The sequence below is a fragment of the Micropterus dolomieu genome, linkage group LG01, assembly GCF_021292245.1.
Source record: "Micropterus dolomieu isolate WLL.071019.BEF.003 ecotype Adirondacks linkage group LG01, ASM2129224v1, whole genome shotgun sequence".
Classification (NCBI taxonomy): Eukaryota; Metazoa; Chordata; class Actinopteri; order Centrarchiformes; family Centrarchidae; genus Micropterus; species Micropterus dolomieu.
This window is the reverse complement of record NC_060150.1, coordinates 9,103,872-9,111,940: the sequence shown is the minus strand read 5'-3', so window position 1 is coordinate 9,111,940 and position 8,069 is coordinate 9,103,872. Positions and strand designations below refer to the sequence as shown.

Sequence of the window (8,069 nt, the reverse complement as noted above, 5' to 3'; positions counted from 1 at the left end):
ATGGAGATGTTTCCCCTCTCTCTCTCTCTCTCTCTCTCTCTCTCTCTCTCTCTCTCTCTCTCTCTCTCACTAACTTGCCTTCTACCTGTGTCTCTCTATTGTCTGTTTAACAGACTGGCTCAACAGCGTGCGAGTAGTGTTTGAGTGCGAGCGTGAGTGTGTGTGCGTGCACCATGGCCCGGCAGCTGAAAAGCCTCCTCTGCTATATATTAGCGGTTTTGTCAGGGCCGTGTGTTTGGCCAAGTTGCCATGGTGACAGACCCTGCAGGCAAGCTTTGGGGCTACTCTGTTAGCATTAACACTGTTTATGATGGCACCGAACAGAGAAAGGGAGGGAAGCGGAGGGGAAAAAAGCGAAGGAGCAAGATACTGAGAGATAAAAAGAGATTGCCAGACATGGTTTTCATCAATCACTTCCTATATTTTTAATTTGTATTGTTTTTTTTTAACCTCCTTTATTCTCACTGTACTTTAAGCATCCATTAATAACTATTTCTGATTCGGTTAAATCCTACTTTTCCTTCCTCCTCTTCATATTTTCATCTGTTTTCTCTCAGAGGTGCAAAGTGCTGTAAGTGCAGACAGACCTGTTTCTGTGACGGCATCAGTGACTTTTTTTATAGTATACCAATCAAAACTATTACAAAACATCAACAAGCTAAAGAATTGAGTTTTCCAGTGCCTTTTGCCACTTTTTAGGGTTGTTCATGTGCACTCAGGGCCTATTAGTAAAATTTCCAACAACAAATGAAGGACTCAACTTAGATTTAACTTGGACTCAACTTTGGATTTTTAGGCACCAAAGTGTTTTTAAGGACAGTTTTCATTCCCCAAAGGAAAAAGGAACATTATTTTCCTCTATTTAGGAGGATTTAGCATTGCCAGTATGGTGCAGTCCTACAACAGGTGGGTGTTAAATTTAGGGGCGCTGCCAAGCACAATATTCTTCTGACTGTACTCTATTTACTGTACTGTACCGTACTGTACTCTATTGATTTAGGACACATGGGAGGGCGAGGGACAGCACACAGACATGAGGACACAGAAAGAGAGAGGGGGGATGCTTGGCTTCTCTCCAACACTGGTTCTCCTGGTGTGAGAGGGGAAGAGTCTCTATTCTCTGGCCTGGCTTTCATGTAGAGACACCTAGGAGAGAATGAACACATAGGCATGAGAGAGACAGAGATACCCAGAGTACGTCTGGGTGGCTGTGGCTCAGGAGGTAGAGCAGGTTGCCCACTAATCGGAAGATCAGAGGCCCCCCCCCTGCTCCTCCAGTCTGCATGTCAAAGTGTCCTTGGGCAAGATACTAAACCCCAAATTGCTCTGAATTAATTTTAATTTCTGTTTCTCGTGAGCAGTTGGTACCTTAGCCTCTGCCATCAGTGTGTATGTGTGTGTGTGTGTGTGTGAGAATGAGTGAATGTGATGTAGTGTAAAAGTCCTTTGAGTGGAGGAAGACTAGAAAGGCACTGTACAGACCATTTAGCATTTATATTTTACATTAGGTACTATTCATTTAAATCAATAATGTATATATTTCATAACAGTTTATCTGAAAAAAGCCAGCCACTTTTGACTGTCCGTCACTGCCCCCGTCCCTAATTTTGTGTTGCATGCCGTAGCCATCCATCCATCCACCGCTTATCCTGTGTACAGGGTCGCGGGGATGCCATAGCCAATTACTGCTCATTTTAAAGGAGTATGGAGCAATCTTTCAGCAAGAAACAAAGAGAAATCCAAAAATGGATATTTGTCAAATCTGTTTTAAAGGGGAACTTTTTACACATGACACACTACTCAGCCTGTAAAAACAGCATGATGTCTTGTGTGGCTATGGAGGAGCTTTGTCAACTTAAATAACCCCTTCAGATGTCATCAGGGTTAGCTTGGCATGGGCTTGGAGACTACAATTTTTTTTAAACTGAAAATCTGCATCACATACTGGGTGCATGGAGTTTAAAAAAGGTGGGTGTTTAACAGGGAGAAAGATAGGGTTGGGAATCAAAAGCTGGTTCCAAATAGGAATCCAAAATGCGAAGAACCTAGCACTCATTTAAAAATGTAATGGTTCTACTTATTTGTTCCTTAATGCACTAACGCTTTATTATTGCAAAGAAAGGCTTCATCCTGCATATGTCAGGATGTGGCTATCTGCCACTATGCCATGCATCAACACCACTGCATGTACTAACTGTGGATCATCTGTTTTCATTGTATATATTTACTTTGTGACTCTTCAGTTAAACATGCTTTGCATTTACTTATTTTAACAAAACAATAAAAGCTAAAGTAAAACAATAGAGATATTTGTGTTATCTAAAAGTTTGACCTCTTTTTTCTTTTTCTTTTGTTTTACCATAATTGGAATTGAAAGCAGAATCGATCACATTCAAATGATACCCCACCCTAGATAAAGGGTTAGGATGTCATACATATTTCCATTTGTTTGTTTCTATTGGTACATTATGGATAGGATGCAGAGATTTAAACGTGCTTGCTAAGTCATCCATCACAGTAAATAAACTTAGCAGCCCTTAGCTTTTTGTCAGTTTCTTATTTGATTCAGTGGCAAGCTGGAGCTCTTTTCTGGTGCATTCAAGGACGAGTTGGCTGCTAAAAAAGCACTGCCTTCATGAGCTGTTGGAAAAATAAAAAACAACAGCCAACAACAGGCAAATATGGATGCTGTGAAAAGGATCATGTGAATTTGACAGCTAACTCAGATCCCAAATGTCAACACAATTTCTGCTTGCAGCTTTACCACATAATGATAACACATGGAAATCTAAAATACTGTAAATACATATAATTTCCAAATTTACTTTCCTAAATATCTTACAGCAAATAAATTTAAAATTCTTATTATAATATATAACCTCAGCCACTGCCGAGAGATCATGGTGTAGTGTGTATAAATACACATGTCACTCCATTAAGTATCAACATTGTCTTGCAGCGTATCAATAAGTGCTCAACATTTACATTTGGTGAATCCAATCTTTCTAAGAGGATTTGAGACCAAAAATATAAACGCATACATTTGCCCTCCAGTTTTTTAAGGCCCTGCTCCGCGATGGTCCACCCACACTGCCTTATAAGACCTCCTTTTAGGGCAGTAGAGGAGTGGACAAATTGTGCTTTGATTGCCATCTCCCTCATTCCCTGTTTACACATATTAAGCCGGGATAATTTACGCTTTATTGGGATAACTTTAACTTATTGCTGTGTTATGACTGGTGACAACCTGAGCAGAATAAGTCAGATTAATTTAAAACACGTGTGGGTGTGCAGAGCCTAGGGCTGGACAATAAAACAATAATCAATATCGCAATACTTTTTTTTTCAATAACAATACAACAAATGTTCAATAAATGTTTGATTTTATTCACTTGAATCATACACAAATTAGGACTTAATTTTTTATTAAGATGTTTATTTTGTAGAGGAAAAAGGACTGAAAAAAGCTTTTACTTAATTTTTACTTTTATTTTTGACCATATCATCCTGCCCTAGCAGAGCCTTTAATGTTCAAGAGCAAAATCTGACTGTGTGCAAATGAAAGTATGTGCTATTATCAAGATTAAATAACCAGGCAAATAAACAGTAACCAAGTAATCAATATTTGCTTTGGTGAATCATTAACACTTGCAGCCAAGTTGAAAGAGTGTTTGCTTTTCTCAAAAAAATTAATGGACTGTAGTCATGTTATAACCAAAGACTTTTTTTATAAAGCACACAGCATGTGGTGCAAGTTTTGGTTAGGAGAGCAATGCCAGAGTTGCAGCTGTCGTTTTCCCAAAGGAAATACTGGTTATAAATCATTTGTATGTGAAAAATAAATTCAGAATGTAACACAATTTTCATACTGTAATTATTTTCTTCAGCTTTACAGATTGGGGTTTAGCTGTTTCACAAGTCATGTTATCATCCAAGTGCATCTCATTTTTCCGGGTTTTTATTACTTGTATCCTTTGTGGGAGTCTTACTGTGCATAGTATGTTGGATCAGGACACATTACCAGGAGAAACATCCTTTGCTGTAGTTTCACCAAGATAAATGAGATTCCAGGGAATTTGGGGAGTTGTGGGAAAAATGTTATCTGACAAGAGCTGGAGTGTCTGAGGTGATAGGAAAACCAGGGAGCAAATACACACACACCACAATCAGAACATTTACATTGTATGCAAACACATACATAGGCATTGCACAAATATAGACACATAGACATTCCCCACTAGCACATTCATACTGGTGCACGTGCACAGAAACATCACATGCACAAGCACAAATACACTTAAGTCATTCTACTCATGAGTGCATGCACTCAGCACATACAAATTAACTACAAACACAAACACATGAACATACACTCACACCGTGGGATCCTAGTTGCACATATCCAAAAGACTAACCACACTGTTTACCCACCTACGCTCAACTGTAGCTTGTTACCATGACAACGCCAACAGCCATAACTCCCTATATTGACTGAAACGATCATTAATCTTTTCAAGTCTCTCCCAATGGACCAGTAATGATACGTTAGTATTCCAACCTCCTCGTACCACAGCGTTGGTGGACTATCACCCACCAAACGAAAATATGAGGCAATGGTATGTTGGAGCCATGAAGGGAGAGGTTTGTGAACAGGAGGTTGCCAGTTTGAATCCCAGAACAGCAGGGAAACTGTGACGGGGGATAGAGCATGCAAAATGCTCTCCATTCCCTCAAACAATCCCACTTGGACAGACCAGAAAAAGTGTGGTGAGTCTGGACCAATGGTTGCTTTATTCACCACTGGTGGTGAGAGAAGCGGTGCCCTAATCAGACTGTCGGACACACAAGCTAAATATACAGCAACAATCTTAAGAAGAGTGTCCTTTGTTTATGAAAAGCTAAGTAGGAGATGCGTATATGCCCAGATCTCCAGAGGAAAGTACTTAATGCCATTTCCTGCTCTTTCTTGGCAACCAACATAATGTTACATTGCATATTTTTAGAGTTTATTCGCACACATCACATAGGCCTGTGTGCTATCTGCTTTCTGATCTTGCTTTGTGTTCTATCTGAGATTATTGTGTTGCCATGTATACTGGGTCAGTTAGATTATTCAAATCAAGACAAAACATTATGTATTTTATCATCAATTTTCAAGTGTTTTACAATTAATGGCCCAAGAAATAACTGTGGTATACTGGTCATCTACAGAGACCAATATACCACAGTTATTTCCACCCACTTTACAAGCTTACAAAACAAGGGAGATGTCATTGCTTGCTTAAAAAGTACAAATTCTGAGTATTTTAATTTCACCAATTTATTAGATGAATGTAATTGATAATTCTTTCAATTTGATGCCCACATGGAGGCAGGAACCATGCCTAAAAATATAAATGCCCACGCCTTGGCCTCATCCAGCCAAACCTCTCTTTCTGTAGCTCCAAGCCTGATGCTAATACCATTAGCCACACAGAGCTGTCACGGTAAAATTCCCTATTCTTCTATTTTCCTTACAGTGTATGTATTGTATCATTTTCTTGAATATCCCGCAGAATCAAATCAGTACACTTTAAGAAGCTGAAAATGAATGAACCTTCACATTTATAAATAATGTCTGTTTGACCCCCTCCCCCTAAAAAGCCTGCTAACCTTTCCAGTAAGGGATCCGTCAAGTCACTCCGGCAGTTTTTTATTTCAGCGCTTCACTTCACCGCTCCAATCTTGCAACTCAAAACAAACCGCTCATCGCATATCGAACATACCCGAGGCCGCATTCTCCATTCTCTTGCGCCGCCTGATTGACCACAGTGGCCTGTTTGTTTTGCTTGCACGCTAGGCAAAGGCTAAGATAAATATACAGCATTGGGGAAGCTACGTGTGATGGGTTATTAATGCGGCATTTTATGATGGACAAATATGTCTTGTTGCAGGGTGGGGGTGACAGGGGTTGGGGTGGATTGTGTAATAAGCACATTTCCATCTAACCATAATGGCTTTGGGCTGTGCGAGAGGGGAGGGGAGAGAAGGCGAAGGGCAGGCAATGTGAGTAAATTAAAACCTCCATCTCAGCCCCATGGTCTTTGAGCTAAAGTAAAAATGATTGTTACATGTTTATCTAAGACCATTGCATTTGATGCATTGGACTGCTTTGGCCAATATGGTGAATACATTTATGGCATTTTTTTACATGCTGCCTCTCTTTGCTTTCCTTATTAAGCAGCATTCCCTCTATTCTTTTATTGTCCGGCTTTATCAAACTCATAAAAGCATGAAAGAGTGAGGATGTCAAATCCCCAACTCAAACTGTGTGTGATATTAGCTATTCGTGAGCCTATGGGGGCCTGTAATCTCAATGTCCATATGACTTCACAAGCTAGGAACTCGCTGGTTTTGCAGCTCACGCAGTCTTCACAGAGCCTATGTAAACAATGAACGGATAAGCAGAGCGACTCTGTGCCTAAGTGTTTATGGACTCATGCACCAGTATTTTGAGCATGCATGTGCATATGCTGTGGCCAATTACATCCATTGATGCTTGGTCAAGGATTGTTCAAAGAAAAATGGAGACAGTGTGTTTTAGAAGGGGTTAAAGGTTTCAGTATTTTTCCTCACTGTTACACCTGCTTGCTGCAATGACACATACCTTTACCAGCCCCTTTTACTATGCATATTTCTAAGTTCAATTCATTTAATTTACTTATTTTACTACCATGTTTTTTGCCATATATATATATATATATATATATATATATGCCATATTGTAGGCCTAAAGCACTGTTGTTAGATGTGCAAAGAAAAGTGCCTTATTAATAAAGTTCTTTATTATTATATGCAGACATGCAGTGCTTGTATCTGACTGGTGTCTTGTAACAATACAGGCTATTGTATAGCTTAGATACTGCTGTGCATGATCAGAAGAATAGCTGTCTAGCCTTGGCTACTGTCCTTGACAACTATCTGTAGGAGGGGAGTCTAATACCTTGAACTGAATGTGTGTGTCCATTTCTGAGTAATAATTTACTTCATGCACATAATACAGCACAATACAAGCTGGCACCGGGCAATGGGTCTGATACTAGCCAGAAATCATGTTTTAGCTAAATGGGTTTCCATGAGCCATTGCTGCTAGTAAAGTTCAGACATGACTGCTGATACCGAAGTAACGCAAGTCTTTGTCAGCTTAAACCTGCACATATTTTTGGTCACTTGGTGGCAGCGCAACAAGCTGCAAACACAACATTAACATACAGGGTGATCTTAGTTTTTATGGCGAACGTGTTAGCAAGCACTTTATTTACATAGGCCTACCCAGCGGTGTAAGGCAGTAACAACGGGCCCCAGTGCAGGCTGTTATGATAGGCTTGGGCTACATGAACACACAGCGTTTGTGTCTAGAAGGGAACCCTATATTGGAAAATTTGTGTGCCTTGTTTCCTCGTTTAACACGGTTTAACAACTGATAAGATAAGATGCTGTAAATATTTAATTTAAAGCTCCTTAAATCAATTTCTCTTCTTGAAACTACTTTTATGTTTGAATAGCTTGACAGCTAGCTCGCATGTGTGCTCTGCTAGTCTACTTGGCAGATTTTGCATTTCACCCGGTTTCTGGAGTCTTGTCACATGATCAAATAGAAACTTAAGATTGGGCAATCATTTACATATTACAAAGCAATCATCAGTGCATATGTGGGCTATGTGACAAGACTAGCAAAGAAAATAAGACTAAATTCATTCTGTGGAATCTATTTTTTATATTTCACTGTATACCTTACAGCCCACTGCTTACTAGTTTTACCCACAAAAGTCTGTAGTGTCAGACACCATGGAAAAAGGGGAAATGCACATATGAGTGTACATATACTACTTGTTCTTCATGACAGAAACAGCCAGGTGTGTGTATTGGTTTCACCATATAACTGATAAACTCTAGCTACTTACTTGGTGGGGCGCTACCGTCACGGGGCTCCAGTGCAGTTGGACTGTCTGCGCTGTCTATACCTATGCTCCTGGGCCTACCCAGTAGTGATGGCAAGTTGGACTCTTTTGACAGACTCGTTCATTAAA

At 39.8% G+C, this 8,069-nt stretch overlaps 1 protein-coding gene across 1 annotated transcript in view; it reads right to left on the bottom strand.

Moving 5' to 3' along the window:
• Positions 1-8,069, bottom strand: part of LOC123974786 (SLIT and NTRK-like protein 5) — a 20,741-nt gene that overhangs the window by 11,456 nt on the left and 1,216 nt on the right. The window lies entirely within an intron of this gene.